This window comes from Protopterus annectens, chromosome 2.part0, assembly GCF_019279795.1.
Source record: "Protopterus annectens isolate FY-2018-M chromosome 2.part0, PAN1.0, whole genome shotgun sequence".
Classification (NCBI taxonomy): domain Eukaryota; kingdom Metazoa; phylum Chordata; order Ceratodontiformes; family Protopteridae; genus Protopterus; species Protopterus annectens.
In genome coordinates, this window is record NC_056728.1 from 215,008,112 (window position 1) to 215,027,868 (window position 19,757).

The following is a 19,757-nucleotide window of genomic DNA, read 5'->3' on the forward strand; positions in this document are numbered from 1 at the left end:
AGCATCCATGGGACCAGATGACATCCTGGGCTGTGTACTACATGAACTACAATATGAACTGGCACATCACCTAAGTGTCATGTTTAATCATAGCCTCACCTCAGGTTTTGTGCCCACTGAGTGGCGCAGAGGTACAGTTATCCCACTCTGCAAGGGGGGATCCACCTTGGATCCCGGAAACTACCATCCCATCAGACTGACGAGCCTCATCTGCAAGGCCATGGAGCGTATTATCATGGAACTTATAAACAAAGACATTGGCAACCTTCAAACACTGGAACCCACCCAGTTTGGGTTCGTGAAGGGCCGAGCTTGTCTCCTGAACCTGATTGACTTCTTTGAATCAGTCTCCAGAGCCATGGACAAGGGCAAGGTGGTTCACACAGCCTATCTAGACCTTGCCAAGGCCTTTGACACTATCCCCCACTCTGGAATCATAGATAAACTTACTAAGCTGGGCATTAATCCCTACGTCACCCAATGGGTTGCTAACTGGCTTACTGATAGAACCCACACTGTAAAAATAGCCGACTCCAAATCCAGCTCCAGACAAGTGACAAGTGGAGTACCTCAGGGTTCAATCCTGGGACATCTTTTGTTTGGCATCTACTTCTCTGAAGTACAGGCCAACACTAAGGGACTCTCGCTAACAAAGTTCGCAGATGACTGCAAACTGGGAGCCATTATTGAATCCCCAAATGATGTGGATACTCTACACAAGGGCCTTACAGAAAAAGATGCATGGTGCGAGAGCCATGGGCTCAAGCCCAATGCCAAGAAATGTATAGTTATCCCCTTTGGGGAAAAAACATGTACCCGTGAATTACCATATAGGTGGCAGTACACTAAACACCGAAAGTGTGATGAGACGTAGGGACACAGGTGGACAGTGGTCTCACCTTCGATAACCACATCGCCACAACAGTCAGGAAATCCTTTTATGTGGCACACCTCATCACTAAGGGCTTTTCATCCAGAAAAAAGGAGGTCATTGTCCCACTGTACTCATCCCTCATTAGACCCATTATAGAATATAATGCCCCATTTGGTATGTACTTCTCAAGACTTCTGCAACAACTGGAAAGGCCGCAGAAATACCTCACTAAAAGAATCACGGGCCTAAAGCAGATGCCGTACGCTGACCGCCTTAAAAAACTCCAGCAATACTCTGTTGCATATCGTCTACTCAGAGGTGATCTCTGCTTAACATACAAGGCTATGTCAAACCCAGAGCTGTTGGACATGCTACACTTAAAGAAATCCCAGTCCCTCAGAGCCACACGCTCCTGGGATCTAAACCTTGTCATCACAATAAACAAAACATGCTAGAGGGATAGGTTCCTGACCCAGAGACTCCCCAGACTCTGGAATAGATTGTCCATACATGTCAAGCAGAGTGCCTCTTTGGCCATCTTCAAAAGGAACCTTGACGATTGGATAGGAGAAAGGAAATTCACCCCGAGGATCACGTCAGTCGCCCTGCTGGACAGGGGTCCAGGGAAGTAAACACTGTGGGAAGAAATTGCCAGGGAATTGTTATGGCTAGGCTTGTATAGGCCCTAGGGCTGATAGCCTAGTACCAACCTTTGAACCTATGAAGTACAGACCCAGTAACAGCAGCCCTACAAGATGCCTCTAGTGAATCAAAACCACATTGCAAAGTATGCTTTCCAACTTGTTCAGCAGAATGCATTAAATCCTATAAATCTTTATTTTCAGCACAGTCTGGAATCAATATCATTTTCTGTTTAAGCAATCCAATAATATACTGCTGATACTTCAACATATAAAACTGGCAGTTTAAGACCCTAATGGCCAAGGTTGCAGAAGTGTGTACCATCTTACCCCATCTATCCAGCACCCTGGAAACTCTATCAGAGGGGGGGGGTAGGATTTTTGGCAGTGGTAGCCTTAATGCCCTTGGGTCCCTGTGAAATGTTCTCAGGATCCACAGTAAGATTTTTAAAGAGGAACATATGAGAGTCCGGGACCCTGTAATATCTATCTGGTTTTCTGGGAGCAGGAGGTAAGGAGTCAGCGGCCAAGCTAGATTCAGAAAAGGCATCATCAACAATGTCCAGTACAGTGGGAATAGCTAAAGGCCTGTGTTGGGGCAGGCGTAAGAAATCCCTAAGCCTCTTTTTAGAATCAGAGTAATTCTGGCTTTCCCAATGAAAATGCTCCCTAAGAGTATGTAAGGTTTCACCAAAAGAGAAATCCTCTGGAGGGGAAGCAGAGGGAATAGAGTCCTCAGCATCAGAATCCTCAAAGGTAGATAAGGGTAAATCCTGGTCGTCAGAGGAAACAGAAATTTCAGAATCCTGATCAGAAGAATCAGAAGAAAATTCAGTCCTAAGTCTCTTAGAGGGGGAAGGTTGGCTTCCCCTGATTAAAGTAATAATGTCTTCAGCTATCTTATCCTTTTTTTTTTTTTTTTAGGCATAGAGGCCTGGCCATGTGGTTTGGGCATCTATTTACTAGGCATGGATTGAGTTTTAGGCCTTGAAGATGATGGCGTCTGTTTAATATGCAAGTCAGTAGGCCTGAATACACCCTCAGAAGCCGGTGCTTGCACAGCGGCTCCGGACCCATCCAAGGTAGAGACATTGCAGCATACTGGACTCTGAATGGGTCTCAGTAGAGGCCTGCGAATCTGAAGTAGCTGGTATCAGGGGCTGCGAAAGCACCTCACTGAGTACCGGCGAACTGGCGACTGGGTTAGGAGAAGAGTTGTCGGCAGCTTTGGACCTTTGCGGTCTGTCTCTGTCTTTATCTTTGCGTTTTTTCGGAATGTCGGTAATCGGGTGGCTTACTGAAGCCATATCTGGGTAATTGAACAGAGTACCAAAATATTTAGAAATGTAAATATACTGACGACGAATAGTTCGTTGCTTAAATAAGGCACAAAACTGACAGCGAGGTACATTGTGGTCAGGGCTTAGGCAAGGAATATATTGCGAATGAAAATCTTTGAGGTATTTGCTTTCCACAAGAAATACAATTACTGACTTTTACTGACGTTGGTTTAGAGCAAGAAAAAGTTTCCCCAACGGGGTACTTAGCTTTAGTTGAAGACTTCGGTTCTGAAACTCGAAAACAAAAATTTCAGCAGTCTGCCGACCGGCACTTACAAACTGCTTCTGCTTTGGGCACTGCATGGCCTACTGAGGGCTACTGCAAGCAGATAACCCAAATGTGATGACTGCAGCAGTGAAACACGAAGAACATCGGGTAAGATATCCGACACCTTTAACCTTAAGGAGGAAAAGGGGAAAGATTTATGTTTTTAAAAATAAATAAAATTTAGCCTTAGTGCAAGTTAGTGAATAATGTGTCATAGGTAGTTGTATATTTTTACTAGAAATGAAGGAATTCAAGAGTTAGTTGACACTTATGTGGTTGAAAGAAAGCATAACACACAGGGCTATAAAACTGGCAGCATTTCTGATAATTTGAAAAAGGATAGAATTGTGTGCGGTATCAGATATGACAAGCTAAGAGTATTAATGGAAACTGACATAACAATAGACAAAGCACATGGTGTGCTTAATATCCAGTGTAAATGACCGAAGAACTGAAAATGTATGTAAAAGCTGTGAATAAGAATGAGTATAAAAGCCAAGAAATGGCAAGGCAAAAACGTTTCAAAAGAAAAAAAGCCAAGATACTAAAAAGTTAAAATGATGACAGGGTTACCATGGTGTAATCTGGTAATAAATGAGCAGGCAGAGACCAAATGCAATAAAACCAATGTAGGTACAAGCATGAGAAGACATGTTGCAAAGCACTGAATAGGGTATGTAGGTGGCAGAGCCATTTTCCATGTCTGTAAGACTTGAAATAAATTGTTGCCGAAAGCCATAAATGTATTAGAAGTGATAAGAGCAGAATAAACTGGAAATGCTTGAAGCACAGTCAAGTGACATACAGTGAATGAATGCACTGCATGATGCAGGGCTGTGAAAGCTTTTGTTTGCAGCAGTAATGATACAAAGCAATTAACACTGTAAGCAGGGAAAATGACAAAAAAAATCAGGAAATGTTGTAATTAAAATTATGACTATTGTGTTTAAGCTGAATACAGGGGCCAACTACTATATTCAGTCTGAATGGCACATTTCAGGCATTGAAGCTCTTTAATAGACCATATAAATCCACATACATTTTTTTTCCTTCAGTCCCCTGTAACATCATACCTTTCACCCACAGCTGCTCATAAGTTAGTACTAAGCTAACTGCCCTTTTGGGCCATTTGAAGCCTAGCCAGTTACCCCATGTGAGAATCAAACCCTACGCCTTGTGTCTTTAAGGTAAACACCTTAACCATTATGTCATCCTCCTTCAGTTGATTGATTCTGCTGGGGAGAAAACACTATGGTCCATATTTTCTCTTAGGGGTGATGTTCAAGTATATCATGGGTGGTGCAGTTATCCATTCTGGGATTGGAATTTTTCTGTGTATAGTCTTAAGTCCCCACTAGCATTCCTGGACATCCTTAAGAGCCAATATGCAGTGGGCACCTGCTATGGGTGTATCTCACATTTGACCCTGGTATGGTAGGTAAGCACATTTGGTGATTTATGGTCTCACCAGAGATTTCATGCACTGCACGCACCCTGGCATTTACTGGAAAAGCTCAGTGAGACTCTGCCACAGCTTGTTGTAAGGGAAAGGTTAGTTTGTTTTTTCTTTCCTGTATTTTGTATCACTTCATTGCCTTCTTCTGTTTTGTGCATTGTGATTAATTTTCTTTACACCTTGTTTTACTTGTATTCTGCTTTTAATTGCGTATTTAAAGTAGGGAAGAGACCACAGCTGTCTATCTTGTGAGTCACACAGAAACTTAAGTTCTCCTCCACCCTCCCATCCTGGTGGTAGTGTTTTTAAACTCAGCTGTTTCTGGTTACCTGCCCGTTATGTTAATTTGACCACATATTTCCTTCCCTCTCCTCTTTCATTGGCTATTGTGATTAAGAACAAAATTATAATTTTGTGTATTCATTCCTCTTCAGCTGTTTAAATTTATTGGCCACCCCACTATATTCCATAGTGCTAGAATACAAAGTCCTAAAGCTTAAGTTACCCCGTCTTTTGTATCTAACAGCTTAGTGCACACTGCAGATCTTAGGGTATTAACCCATTTTCCATCTTACTTTTCAAATCTGCAACATCTACTACAAGATTACCAGTTATTGGAGAGCCCACATACTGCTCGTCTGCAGTCATCTTGATTTAGTACTTCTGTTTTTCTCCTGGTGAAAGAAGGAACATAGGGACATTAATTTCTGGATACGTTTAATCACTGAAAATCCTATTAACCTTCAAAGGTTCCAGTTTGGAATTTGTGCTTGTATTTTGCTTCTGGCGAGAGAGAGAGAGAGAGAGAGACAGCGAGTGCAGAGTGCATTGATTCTTGACTATTTCTAATTGGGCAGTGAATGTCTGTGGTTGGCCTTCCTGACTGGCCATATCGCTATTCAAGGCATCTAACAGGAAAAGGCTACAGGCCCTTGCATCATCTGGGAAAAAGTCTGTTGATCACTGAAGAGCCTGTGGCCTGTTTCTCATACTGGGATTGTTGCTACTGTTTTGATTTTGGTTAGAGAAGAAGCAAAGGAGCATTGTATCCCAACAGTGTGAAACAGTGGTGAAACCAGCACTAGTAGAAGCCAGGCAGTAGCCATTCAGGTGATTCCCCCTCTCTTATAGGTTCATAGGTTCAATGGTAGGTACTAGGCTATCAGCCCTGGGGGGGCCTATATTAGCCTAGCCAAAAGGTTCCCTGACTTTTGCCAGACATCATTATTGATAAAGCTAATTCTTTCTTTTCAGTAATTACTGCTTGATTAGCTGCTGTCTAACTTAACTTCAGAACATCTCCCTAAATACTTGTCTATAAATCATCAGGATCTATGTAATAGTTTTCACTCAAATGTTTAGCATTGCCCTATATAGACACAGACACTTTGAGTTAACATTTTCCCCATAAAGCACCCTTGAAATTTCTCTAGTACCTAGTTGTACAACTAGTTTGCAGTGACAAGCACTGCCGCCAGAGTTGCAAACTAGGTACTCCTGATATTACTTTATATTCTCACTCCAGCCATCAGTAATCAATAAAAAAGGGTTTGTTGCCATGGATATGAACTTTCCCACTATCTTCATTACCAGCTTGGTGGATATGGGCATCCTGACGCAATGTAGAAATTGCCTTGACAGCCAGTTGATTTTCAAACAAACTAATATATAGTATGTAAGAGGTGTATTTACACAATGTCACTAGAGGCATAAAAGCACTCCTAATGTCAGTCAGGTTGTCCGTAGTACATGTAATGCACCCATCTTACACAGTTCAAAGCAGACACATAGACCCACATATGCTGAGGAACTTAAATGTAGCCTTCCTAAACCCCAAAGATAATCTGGACGAAGTACACATAACAAATACCCTCAGCAGCCCCAAATGCACTCTTTCAGAACAGCATCCACATCAACACATGCCATCACATGGAACCTGTAATTCTAAACCCATAAGGCAAGCCACCACACAATCCAGCATTCTGGTCATTGACAATTCAATTGTGAGACACTGATGTCCCTCTCACCAGGCTGAGTAAGGTAAAAGTCACAGTAATTTCCTTATCATTTATCAGGATCCACCACCTTACCCTTGCACTCAGGTAATTGAACCACAGGTACCAATATAACTCAAGTCATAGTGCATGTGTGGGTATAAATGACCTGAGACATACCTCCCTAGACTCTAGAGTGACATCATGGAGCACTTGGAATGTTTGTCCCAGGCTTGATGTGAACCTAGCCTCCTCCAAGGATGATGCCACAATACGAGCAGAAGATGACCGACTTTAATAATTGGCTTACTTTCTGGTGTTATTCTAAGGAAGTGCAATATTTGTCAACGTGTAAGGAGATGGTCAACAGACCATGCTGTTTTGCCAAGGATGGTCTGTACCTCTTCCCTCTAGGCTTTTGAATATTGGTTAAAATATTGCCTCTTCCATAGTCCCTTTTTCAGCAATGCCGAATTGAAAGTACTTCCAACATATCAAATCAAAACCAAGAAAATCTAAAGGTGATGCTGCTCAATGCTAGGAGTCTAAACAAAAAACTCCACTCCCTACAAGCTCTCCTCACCGCAGAGAATACAGACATCTGTGTGGTCACTGAGATATGGTTTAAAGCCATGGAGAGCGCACTTCTGTGGAGCCAGGATGTAGTCACTGCATAGACAGACTCTGCTTATTGTTATCAGAATGGCATCCAGTTATAATATCTGTGGTACATAGCCAGACTCTTTGTGAAGGGCCTGGGGTACATGTCACCTTCAATTCTGGTAGCTTTGTATACAGGAGTACCCATGAAGGTGGTCAGTGTTACCTCCAATGTCTATAAGACCAGAACCATCAACCCCATGCAGCAAAAAATTCCTGTTGTACTAGCCATCAGAAATGAAGTCTTGTGGTTGACTACACAAGGTACCTGTAACTCAGGAGTGCTGTTCACCATACTATATCCAGCTCAGGAGGTAACTTCATATTTGTCTGGTGTGCTGACTTGGGGAGCACACTTGGGTTAGCTCAAGGTTCAAGTCATATGATTGGAGCCTACTCTCCAGGCCTTCCACTTAGCCCAAAGTCCTTCTTACATTAATAACAGATAATACTGCAGCTTATATAGTACATGAAAGAAATCAAGTGGACATATTTTCCTATCTACAAGATAGTTTCATAGTTTATGGGTTATGCATACTGAAAAGAATGATATCTGTAAAGATTAGTATCTAAGGGTCTGTACTCTGTACTGTCGAAAGCTTGTAATATTTGCATCCATTTTACAAATCCAGATTTTCTTTAAATTTTCTGAACAATGTTTTAACATCCTTTTTGACACTTCATTGCATTTACTCAGTACACACTGAGAACCAGTAAAGTTTTTTTATTCTTGTTAAATGTGCTACATTTTATCTAAGTTCTTTATTTGCCACCATGCTTTGGTCAGAACAATTGAAATTAGAGAGTACAGACCCTTAGAGACTAATCTTTGCACATCATATGTCTTGGCCTATAATTCTTTTTAGTAAGTCTTCACTGCATTCAATCTGGCTATGAGATTCTTCCTTTAAGCAGACCAGAAAATCCTATTTAATTCTAGCTTAGTTGTAAATAATTTTGTCAGAACTTATGGATGTTCATCGTGTTTCACTGTTGCAGTCATTACATATGGGTTATCTGCTGGCAGGTTGCCCTCAGTCGGCCAGATTAACAAAGTCTTGGGTCCTGCATCAGTTGCTGTCCCTTCTTCCATGACGTCAGGTCGTCAGGGGTATAAAACATGCAGCCGACGCCAATACATCAGTCTTTCTTGCCGTGCGGTGCCCGAAGCAGAAGCAGTTCTCAAGTGCCGGTTGGCCAACTCGAGTTTCAGAACCGAAGTCTTCAACTTAAAGCGAAGTACCCCGTTGGGGAAACTTTTTCTTGCTCCTTACCGATGTCAGTAAAAGTTCATAATTGTATTACTTCTGGGAAGAAAATACCTCATAAGGATTTTCATTTGTCCTGTATTCCTTGCCTAGGCCCTGACCATGACATACTTTGCTGTCAGTTTTGTGCTTTATTTAATCAGTGCACTATCCGTCATCGGTACATTTTTGCTTCAAAATATTTCGGTTCTCGGTTGAATTATCCAGAAATGACGTCTGTTAGCCATCCGACTACCGGAATACCGAAAAAAACGCAAAGAAAAAGAGACAGGCCGTTGAGGTCCAAAACTGCCGATGACGCTTCTGCTAAGCCAGTTGCCTGTTCGTCGGTGCTCCGTGAGGCGCTTCCGCAGCCCCTGATACCCACTACTTCTGATTCTCAGGCCTCTACTGAGACCCATTCGGAGTCCGGTATGCTGTGAGATGCTTCACATATGGAATCCGCGGATGAATCTACCTTGGATGGGTCCGGTGCCGCTGAGCAGGCACCGGCTTCTGAGGGTGTATTCAGGCCTACAGACTTGCATATTAATCAGACTCCAACTTCAGTGCTAAGGCCTAAATCTCAATCTATATCTAAAAACTAGATCTAAAAACCGACGCCCAGGCGCCCCTATGCCTAAAAAACAAATGATCAAAATGGCTGAAGATTTAATTACTCTTATCAGGGGTAGTCGACCCCCCCCCCCCCAAGAGGCCTAGGATTGAATTTGAATATGAATCTTCTGAACAGGACTCTGTTTCTTCTGACTCTTCTAATGATCTGGAATTGTCCAGACCTACTTATGAGGATTCTGATGCAGAGGATTCCATTCCCTTTGCTTCTCTGCCTGAGGATTTCTCTTTTGGGGAAACTTTACATACCTTAAGGGAGCATTTCCACTGGAAAAGTTAGGCTTTCTCTGAATCCAAAAAGAGGCTTAAGGATTTCCTTCTTCCTCAACATAGGCCTTTGGCTATACCTCCTGTACTAGATATTGTTGATGATGTGTTTTCAGAATCCAGTATGGCCCCTGATTCCTTGTCTCCTGCCCCTAGCAAGCCAGACAGGTACTACAGGGTTCCTGAGTCCCACAAATTCCTTTTCAAAAATCCTGTTGCGGACCCCAAAACCATTTCTCAGGGGCCCAAGGGCATTAAGGCTTCTACTGCTAAAAATCCTACCCCTTCTAATAGAGACTCCAGGGCGCTGGATACATGGGGTAAAAAGGTTTATACTTCTGCAACCTTAGCAGTCAGGGCTTTAAACTGTCAATTCCATATGCTAAAATATCAACAGCATATCATGGGACTGCTTAAACAGAAAATTATGTTGATTTCTGACTGTGTGGAGAATAAAGATTTGCAGGATTTATTGCATTCAGCTGAACATGGTGGCAAACATACTTTGCAATGTGGTTTTGATTCCTTAGAGGCCTTTTGTAGGGCTGCTGTTACTGGGTCTGTGCTTAGAAGGCATGCTTGGCTTAAGGAGCAATCTCCGCCTGATAATGTTAAAGCAAAACTTTTGGATGCTCCTTTACAGCAGGGCCGCTTATTTGGCAATAAGGTTGAAGAAGTTCTAAAAAAGCTGGAAGATAAAGCTAAATCTATGCAAACTGTGAAAGATTTCTTACAAGTGCAAACTCCTAGATTTAGTAGGCATTGGCCTGCTAAGAACTGGTCCTTTCCAGCTCCTTCCAGAGCCACTACGGCCAAACCCAGACATTCCAAAACCATCAGGTTTCAGTCCCAAGGGACTTTCAGAACTAAGCAATGGGGTGCTTCCACTTCCAAATCTGGAAACAACAAGGCACCACCCTATGGTAAACAGTCTCAATGATTTCCCTTTGAAATTACCAAGCATTTACCTCTTAGCCGCCCCTTTGGGGAGAAAACTGGCTCTTCATTCAAGAAACTGGCAACTTATAACCCAGGACAAATGGGTTTCAAATATAGTGTCCCAGGGATACAGATTTCATTTCCACACACTGCCAACTCCAAACGGGTGGCCAGACCTGCCCCCAAATCAGTGGGCAGAGGCTCAGAAACAAGTACTTTCCTTCCTAAACATGGGGGCTATTCAACTAGTACCAGAAGAGGAAAAGGGACAGGATTTCTCTTCATAGGTTCATAGGTAGATACTAGGCTATCAGCTCAAGGGCCTACATAAGCCTAGTCTGGAAGGTTCCATAGTTTACACCACCCAAGAAAGTTATTTTCCTGTGCCACTGTCCAGCAGAGACACAGAAGTGATCCCCGGGGTGTATTTCCTATTTTCCATCCACTCATCAAGATTTTTCTTGAACAGTGCTAATGAAGAACTTTGCTTGATATGTAGCTTGTTCCAGAGTATAGGAAGTCTCTGGGACAGGAGTCTATCCCTCTGGCGTGTCCTGTTTATTGTGGTGACAAGGTTTAGGTCCCTAGAGCAGAGTGTAGCTTGGAGAGATTGGGATTTCTTTAGGTGTAGCATGTCCAACAGCTCTGGGTTTGACATAGCGTTATATGTTAGGCAGAGATCACCTCGGAGTAGGCGATATGCTACGGAGTAAAGCTGGAGCTTTTTGAGGCGGTCAGGGTACCCAGAAAAGACAAATCATGGCGTCCAATTCTGGACCTGTCTACTCTAAACACCTGTCTGGACATTCCAAATATCAAGATGCTGACTCTTCACCAGTTACTTCCTATGCTAGGCAAGGATGCCTGGTTGTCAACTCTCGACTTGAGGCTTACCTGCATATCCCAATCAGGGAATCTTGCAGAAGATTCCTATGCTTCAAAGCAGGCTGCATGCATTTATCAGTTCTCTGCACTGCCCTTTGGCTTGTCTACTGCACCCAGGGTATTCACAAAGTGCCTGGCTCCAGTAATTGCATTTTGCAGGCAAAGAAATATTCAAATATATCCATACCTGGACGATTGTCTAATTCAGGCAGAAAACCAGGCCATTCTTCTACAACATCTGGCATTTGTAAAAAGACTTCTAACCTGTCTAGGGTACACCATAAGCGAAAAGAAATCTCAACTGGTACCCTCTCAAAAAATTACATTCCTGGGTGCAAGCTTGAATACAACTGCCCAGATGGCTTTCCTTATGCCAGAAAAGCAAATTCATTTAGTGACTTTTTTCAAACAGGCGGCCACAAAAACCCTGCTATCTGCAAGGCAAATACTGCAAGCCTTGGGGTTCATGGCCTCATGCATTTTTCTAATTCCATATGCAAGACTGCATATGAGGAAACTTCAGTGGTACTTAAAAAGTTTATGGAGTCAACATTGTCACAGCATGGAAACAATGATTCCTATCATATTTTGCCTGCACCTAGAGTTCCTATGATGGGCAGAGGCCTGTCACCAAAACAAGGGACTGCCATTCACACCACCCCCTGCCACCCATACCCTAACTACAGATGCATCAGACTATGCATGGGGAGCTCATCTGGCATGGGGAGCTCATCTGGCAGGGAAGTGCATTCAGGGCAAATGGAGCCCAAATCAAATGCACCTTCATATCAATCAAAAAGAAATGCTAGCTGTACAGAATGCACTGACAGCCTTCAAGGACTACCCTCATCCAGGACAATTACTGATAAAGACGGACAACACCACGGTTATGTGGTACATAAACAAGCAGGGGAGGTACACATTCCTACCCCCTCTGCAGACTAGCCGTGGCATTGTGGAACACGGCCTTGAGCTACCAAGTACAACTACATGCTCAATTCCTGCCAGGAAAGCAGAATGTTCTGGCAGACGAAGCAGAAATCTCATGGCCCTCACGAATGGAAACTGGAACCACGGATTTTCAACATGTTGACATGCAAATGGGGGAGCCCAGACATAGATCTTTTTGCCTCACCCCGGAACTACCAGTTGGACAAATTTTGCACAAGAACCCATCACAAAAAAGCCTGGAAAGTGGATGCTGTGTCCTTCAGCTGGAAAAACTTATCAGTCTATGCCTTTCCCCCTCTGCCTTTGCTTTCCAAAGTTCTACTAAAAGTCAAACAAGACAAACCAAAAATGATTTTGATTGCTCCAGACTGGCCTTGCCAACACTGGTACCCACTCCTGCGCAGTGTGTCACACATTTATCCGTGGCACCTGCCTCAGACACCTTCCTTGCTGTCTCAGCAGGAGAACCAAATTCTGCACCCTCAGCTCCAAACATTGAATCTTGCAGCTTGGCTAATCACTTAAATTCACCCTTAGCATCCCTCAGCAAACATGTGATGGATGTCATTTTGATGAGTAGATCTAGTAATAGTAAATCTTATGGTGACAAATGGAAAAGATTCTGTGCCTGGAATCGATCTCAAGGGATTAGCACAGCAGTGCCCAATTTACCTCAGATTTTGCAATACTTAACTGAGATGCTTCATAAGGGCCTGTCTTTTTCTTCCATAAAAATCCATGCCTCAGCCATTTCAATTCATTACAACACAGATCCCCCTCTCTTCTCTCATCCTCTTCTAAAGCAGTATCTCAGAGGGGCCGAAAACTTGAGACCACCCAGGAGAACTCCAACCCCTGCCTGGGACCTTAACTTTGTATTGGAGAAACTCACTCTACCTCCTTTCGAGCCAGCTGCAACTGCAAACTTAAAACTTCTTTCCTGGAAAACAGCCTTCCTTTTAGCAATCACTTCAGCTAGAAGGATATCTGAATTACAGGCCCTTATGGCAGTGGAGCCTTTCATCATCTTTCATGCGGACAGGGTGTCACTCAGGACCAATCCATCATTCATGACTAAGATGGTATCCAGTGTGGCTCTTAATCAGTCCATTCATTTGCCAACTTTCTTTCCCAATCCACATAACAAGGGATAGCGGATTCTGCATTCATTGGATGTACACAGACAACTTATATTCTACTTGGACAGGACTAAATCTCAAAGAAAATCTGAACAACTGCTGGTAGCATTTGCTGCAGGGGCAGAGGGGATGGCTATTTCAAAGCAAACCATTTCTAAATGGATAAGCCATTGTATTCATTTCTGTTATAAGCACCATGGAAAACCTATCCTCCTGGGGATCAGATCTCATTCCACCAGGGCTGCATCTACTTCAGCAGCCTTTCTCAGAGGTGTTCCTACCAGGGATATTCTAGAAGCTGCTACCTGGAGTTCAGTTCATACTTTCACCAAGCATCATCACTTACCAATTTTCTCTAAATCCAGTGCTGGCTTTGCCACTGCTGTTTTGCAGGGCCTTATAGCTGGTCCTAATGCTGTATAAATCCATCCTCCCAACCTTAGCTTTGGGAATCTACCCAAATGTAATGACTGCAACAGTGAAATACGATGAACATAGTACAGTTGTGTACACTTACCATAAATGTAGATGTTCGAGTGTATTCACTGTTGCAGTCCTGGTTACCCTCCCTCCAGCCCCCTGTTTTTCTTTTACCTTTTTGGTGTATTTGCTTTTGTTTGGAGGTATATTTTTGTGTTTCTTATTTTATATATGTACACATATATACATATATATACATATATATATATATCTATATGGGTCTACCTGAGATGGTCGACAAGCCATTTGATCGACACTCATTTGGTCGACAGGCAGATTTGCCCCCCTCCCCAATGTTGTGCGACCCTGGAGTTGATATATATAGTTGGGGGGGGGGGTGTGGGCGGTGAAGCCCCCCACATAAAACTGTTTGTCAACCAAATGAGTGTCGATCATATGGCCTGTCGACCATGTGATAGGGGTCCATATATATATATATATATATATATATATCTCCCCATTTGGGGGGCACCTGTCATCTGGGGCAAGAAAAACTGATGTAATGGCATGTTTTATACCCCTGACGACCTGACGTATGGAAGAAGGGACAGCAACCGATGCAGGATCCAAGACTTTGTTAATCAGGCTGACTGAGGACAACCTGCCAGCATATTACCCAAATGTAATGACTGCAACAGTGAATACACTCAAGCATCTACATTTATGGTAAGTGTACACAACTGTACTTTTCTTCTGATTCGAAGAAATATAGTATATATCTCATCATTTTGTAGCTTAGTTTATAAGATGCCTTCATTGTGCTATTTGAAGGACACTGAGTTGTCATCTGTAAGTCTCATAAGTCCCTGATATGTGAAAAGGATAGTTATCCTACAAAGCGTGACATTGTAGTTGTTAGATCTGGCCATTAGCCCAGAAATGGGTTAGCAGACTATCTGAGCAGGAACACAGGGACATGTCTTGATCTGAACTGTACAAAATGCTTTCTTGGAAATCATGTGGTGAAGAGGACCCCAAACATAGACCTGTTTTCATCCAAGGATAGTTGCTAGCTGCCTACACACATTCCAAGACACATGGATTGCTGCTACATTCTCTGTACAGTGGAACTGGGATTTCCTATATTTCTTCCTCCTTAATTTAATAGGTTATTTTAAAAGCAAGATTGGGAAAATAAAGTATCATCCTCATAATTCCATGTAGTGCAAGACAAGGGAGGTTTTCCTTTCTGATACACATCCTACCAAGACCCCCTTGACTCTTCTACTTCTTTGAAGCCTGATGATGAAACAGAAAGGAACTTGTGCCAGGGAGAGTTTCCACAAGCTCAAAAAATCAAAGATTTCTGGTTAGCTCCTCATAGATACTTGTCCTATTAACAAGTGTCATAAATTTTAGAGTAAGATAGGAGACCCCATACTAGGAAGCCTTACGTAGGCACGTGGAACATATTTTTGCGTAGTGCAGGGCTTGCAGCAGTATTTCTGGAGAGCATCCTATAGCCACATCTGCAGGTCAGAGCTCCTTTGTACTGTTTTGCATTTCCCCCCTTAATTCTGATTTTACTGCAGAAGTGATACTCATGGTGGGTGTGTTTATAGTTAAGTGAGGATATTGCATATATTGAAATATTTGGATCCCTGCTGCGATAGGAGCTTCTAATGTAGTATTTCTTCTTGAACAGAAATGAGGCTGTCTCCACTATCAGATGGTCATAGGTAGGAATTAGGCTATCGGCCCTAGTGCCTATGTAAGCCTAGCCGACAAGGTTCCCTGGCTTTCTCCACCCATGGATGCTATTTACCTGAGCCCCCTTGTCTAGCAGGGCCACCGATGTGATTCCCGGGGTGAATTTACTATTACCCATCCACTCATCAAGATTTTTCTTGAAGAGTGCTAGTGACGAACTCTGCTTGACATAGATAGGCAGCCTGTTCCAGAGCATGGGAAGTCTCTGGGACAGGAATCTATCCCTCCAGCATGTTCTGTTAATTGTGGTGACGAGGTTTTGCTCTCTAGAGCGTGTGGCTCTGAGGGATTGGGTTTTATTTAGATGTAGCATGTCCAGCACCTCAGGGTTTGACATAGCTTTGTATGTTAGGCAGAGATCCCCTCGGAGTAGGCGATATGCTACGGAGTGAAACCAGAGTTTTTTGAGGCGGTCAGCTTAGGGTAACTGAGTCGCATAATCTTCTCTGTGAGGTATTTTTGTGGCCTTTCCAGCTGCTGCAGATGCCTTGTAAGGTACATTCCAAATGGGGAGTTGTGCTCTATAATGGATCTGATGAGAGCTGAGTAGAGGGGGACAATGACTTATTTTTTCTGGGATGAGAACCCTTTCATGATGAGGTGTGCTACGTAGAAGGATTTCCTGACTACTGTGGCGATGTGATTATCAAAGGAGAGACTACTGTCCACTAGAGTCTCGAGGTCTCTTATCACGCCTTTGGCGTTAAGTGGGCTGCCGCCTATGTGTCAGTCCATGGGTACAGGGTTTTTACCAAAGGGGATGACAGTGCATTTTTTGGCGTTGAGCTTGAGGCCATGGCTCTGACACCAGGCATCAGTCTCACTGAGGCCCTTTGCAGGATGTCCACGTCGTTTGGGGACTCAACTATGGCACCTAATTTGCAGTCATCTGTGAACTTTGTCAGCCAGAGGTCCTCTGTGTTAGCCTGTACTTCAGAGAAGTAGATCCCAAGCAGAAGGGTCCCAGGACTGAACCCTGTGCTACTCCACTTGTCACAGGTTTGGAGTTAGATTTGAAGTCCGCAATTTTTACAGTGTGGGTTCTGTGGTGTAAGCCAGTTGGCGACCCATCTTGTGATGTACAGATTTATGCCCAGCTTGGTGAGTTTATCTATGATACCAGAATGGGGGATGGTGTTGAATGCCTTGGTGAGGTCGAGATAGACTGTGTGGACTGCCTTACCCTTGTCCACGGCTTTGGTGACTGTTTCAAAGAAGTTGATCAGGTTCAGGAGACATGATGTATCCTTCACTAATCCGAACTGGGTGGGTTCCAGAGTGTGGAGGTTACCAATATCCTTGTTTATGAGTTCCATGATATGCTCCATGGCCTTGCAGACCAGGCTCGTCAGTAATAGGCTGATAGTTCCCAGGGTCCGTGGTGGCTCCCCCTTTGTGGAGTGGTACAACTGTTGCCGTGTGCCATTCAGTGGGTACAAAGCTTGTCGAGAGGCTATGATTGAATATGGTGCTTAGGTGGGGGGGGGGCTAGTTCGTTCTGAAGTTCATGTAGAATGTAGCCAAGGATATTGTCCGATCCCATGGATGCTGTGTTCTTGGCTTGTGATAGCGCAGTTTTCACCTGTTCAGTTGTGATTGCAGGGACACTGCATTCTTCTGGTATGGATATGGGCCCTTTAGGAGGTGGGGGGGGGGTAAAGTTGGCACTGAACCTATCAGCCAGGATGTTGGTGATATCAGTTGGTTCCGTGAATTTTGTGCCATTGTGCTGTAGCTCAGAGCAGATCTGGATGTTGCCATTGAGATTCTTGACATAGCTGTAGATAGCTTTGTGGTTGTCCTTAGAGTCAGTGGCAATCTTATTTTCATTGTTCGCTTTGGAGGATTTTATGAGAGATCTCAGCTTCTTGCTCCTCCACTTGCGGGATTTTATTCTCTTTTGCAACAGTTTCTTCCTTCTGTTGTAGAGCTTAATAGCAGGGGACTGCCAGATTGGTTTCCTTTTTTTTAGAAGACTGCATCTTGGTTCTATTAGGGATGGCACAATCCATGCACCTGTGTACGTGCTTATAGAGTGTGTTTGTATAAGATTTGGCCGTGGTAACTGTATTGTCCATCTGCATGGGTGTTGTGAAATTGGCCACTTCTGCCTTAAGTAGCACAAAGCTAGCTTTGGAGAGGTTTTTTAATGTGGTTTCCTTAGTGGGGGGTGGGATCAGGATGTGGATATCTAGGGTGATTACTTTATGGTTGGATCTGACCAACAAGGAGTTGACTTCAGGTGTGGAGCACCTGTCACTCATGTTGGTAATTACTAGGTCTAGGATATTTTTGCCTTTAGTAGGGGTGTGGACAAGTTGATCCAGGGCATTGGAGTTCACAAATTCTAGGAAGCGTTGAGGAAAGGAGTTAGTAGAAGAGTAGTTTTCCCAGTTAATGGGGTAATTAAAATCTCCCAATATTAGGGTGTTTGGTTGGACCCTGATATTCTCTGTTACATCAAAAAAAGAGGAGAGGGAGTCCTAGGGTATGGTGAGGGATCTATAGCAAGCTACAATATGCACTGCAGTTTTGCACAGAGTTAGTTGCACTTGTATAATTTCAGATGAATTATGTTGGGCAACTAGCCTGGAGGTGTGGTTGTCCTTAATGAATATGGACACAACTCTGCCCTGGGTGTTCCAGTCCTGGTTTGATGGCCGAAAGGTATGGTATGAGTTATATCCTGGTAATGCAGGGGTGCTTTCTGGAGCCTTGAACCAGGTTTCAGTCACTGCACAGATGTCGATATTCTCCATTTTAAGGAGTGCCTCAAGTGAGTGCATTTTGAAATTTAGACTGTATACTTGTGTAGCTACTAATTTACATTTCAGAAGATGTGTTGATGTTGGAATATAGTCTTATATTCTTACAAAGGTCTCATCCCTTAGGTAAATAATTTTTTGTGTGGTCTAGTTTATTAGGACTGAGGATGTTGAGTATCGTATCTTTTTTAAGCACTAGCTTGCAGCTTTTACATGGTTTACTGTGTAAGGTAGTAGGCTGCAGAGCATTGAGTGTACTTTAGCTTCCATAGAATGGATATTATATTTTCCAGAGATGGTCCTTGAGTTCATCTCAGGTTATGGGTTTTTCCTTCTGTCTCACTGCAGTGGAGACTTCAGACACATTTATTGGCAGTCATATGGCTTTAAGAAAAAAAACTGAAGATGCACATGTTACCGGTCAGTTTACAGCTGAGATTCTGGGTAACACCCTTGGATTGGGAGTTAACTCATCATATGGTAGTGGTCTTCTGTACTGCTCTTGATATGTGGCCAGTACAAAGAAGTTCATCTATGGCTATATTACTGCAGCAGTAAATATAACTTCTGAATATTTCTGGTGTAGTATCCTCCATTTGCTGTACTTTTCACATCATAGCTTTGTTACTATGTGCTTTGGAACCAAGACTTTGCTGTAGTCCTTGATTGTAAATCATTTTATACATGTTATTTCAAAGACGTCTGAGAATGCATTTATCACAGTAGCAACCTATACTGTCCAGTTTCCTTAGACCAACATATTGCAGCTTTCCTTTTTGTAACCCATGCATCCTCACCAGTACCAATTAAAGCTATAAAATGAAAAAAAGAGCCATTCTCCTTTGTTTTGAAGAAGACTGCTGCTCTGGAACAGGCTGCCCATCCATGTGAAGCAGAGTTCCTCCCTAACCCAACTCAAGTGTAACTTGGACAACTGGATGGAGAACAGGAAATTCATCCCTGGTTTGGCACCAGTATCTCTGTTGGACACAGGCAACCTGTAAATGGTTCATCACCCAGGCACCTGCTTGTAAAGGTTACACCTCCCAAGCCCCTGCTGACACTTAAAGGTACCAAAATCTGTCAGAGATTTGGGATGCATGGCTAGGCTTAACAAGGCCCTTGTAGTTAGTCTAGTAAACACCTATGAACCTAAGAGAAATTATGTTCATCTTTAATAAAGCTAATGGGCAAAAGTATTACTGCACACTGACATGTGTATGTTAGCCCGCATTAAAAAATGCATACATTAATTCAGAATATAATAGCCCAGCACTATACTAGACATGCCTTGTTAAATACAAAAAATATATTAAACAGTGAAGTGCCAAGAAAGTTGATTCTGTTACGGTACTAGATAACATTCACATGATACATTGCAGCAGAGGATAATATGAGAGACTAGGAAATCAAGGTCTTGCCTACTCGAACAGCAGAATCATAATTTATTTATACTTTTTCTGATTAAAAGCAACATTATTGTATCGGTCTTAGGACAACCACTG

General features: G+C 43.0%; 1 protein-coding gene across 3 annotated transcripts in view; it reads left to right on the forward strand.

Annotated features, from left to right (window-relative positions):
• XRCC5 (X-ray repair cross complementing 5) overlaps window positions 1–19,757 on the forward strand; it is a 2,194,257-nt gene that overhangs the window by 1,879,765 nt on the left and 294,735 nt on the right. The window lies entirely within an intron of this gene.